Here is a 1,009-nt window from a genome sequence, read left to right as displayed (position 1 = left end):
AAACATTTTTTATAGTTTTAAAATTGTGACAATGATTGATAACACTACAATAAAGCAACTTTACCCTCTACCAATAACATGCTGCCATCTGGTGACGATCGACATAACTCAATGTACAACAGATCAAGAATTTCATACATGTTTCAAACTATTCACTACATTTTTTAATATTTTATAATTTTTATTTGAAATTACAGCATGTATTTTACTTCATAAACATATTAAATAATACAAAACAAGTATATTTAAAGAAAATAATGCCATATAATTAGCTTTATTATAAAACACTTAGCATCAGGTTCCGTAGTGTAGCGGTTATCACGTCTGCTTTACACGCAGAAGGTCGCCGGTTCGATCCCGGTCGGAACCACTCTTTTCCATATATTTTTTATTTTACAATTAGAAATAAATTATGCAAAACGAAAAACCAAGCTATAATCACAAATAACGGAATATGATAAAAAATTATTTATAAATAATTACCGACAAAATCGAGCATATAAAAGCGTACTTTAATTATATTTCCAACTTCTAGATGATTATTACTACAAAAAGATCAAACTAACATTAAAAAATTAAGAAAAGAATCGACTTTTTAATCTGTGCAAAATCAATTCTTCCCTGACGTTTCCTGCAACAAGCGAAACAGCTCGGAAAAGCTACCTTCCAAAGCACAGTTCCCCACGGTGCTCACCTCTATATCATTCATAAATTAAACGTCACACACCTGGAACTGTACTGTGTGTGTTAGACAAGCCGGAAAGAAATGGACGAATCGCGCCGGCCGGAAGTCGAAATTGGTATTCGTTTCGCGCGGCCGCATTTGTCTTGTCGCACCGAACGGCGTCTAAACGTTTCTTTTCGTTTCTTCCTTCATTCACTGTTTCCTTCTCGGCCATCTGGCAACCCACCTGCACCGCGCCGCGGCCAACTGCTTCGTTTCTTTGGCATCGCGTAACGAGAGCAAGTCCGGTTTTTAGTCGGGCATCGGCCATTCAGCGTTCCTTTT

At 36.8% G+C, this 1,009-nt stretch overlaps 1 non-coding gene across 1 annotated transcript; it reads left to right on the top strand.

Annotated features, from left to right (window-relative positions):
* The first annotated feature begins 297 nt into the window (after positions 1-297).
* On the top strand, positions 298-370 carry Trnav-uac. The gene has a single exon. It is a non-coding gene; the product is annotated as a tRNA-Val (tRNA).
* The last annotated feature ends 639 nt before the right edge of the window (positions 371-1,009 follow it).

This window comes from Habropoda laboriosa, unplaced genomic scaffold (assembly GCF_001263275.1).
Source record: "Habropoda laboriosa isolate 0110345459 unplaced genomic scaffold, ASM126327v1 scaffold205, whole genome shotgun sequence".
NCBI classification, from domain to species: Eukaryota; Metazoa; Arthropoda; class Insecta; order Hymenoptera; family Apidae; genus Habropoda; species Habropoda laboriosa.
Note: the sequence above shows the minus strand (reverse complement) of the source record. Positions and strands in the feature narration are given on the sequence as shown.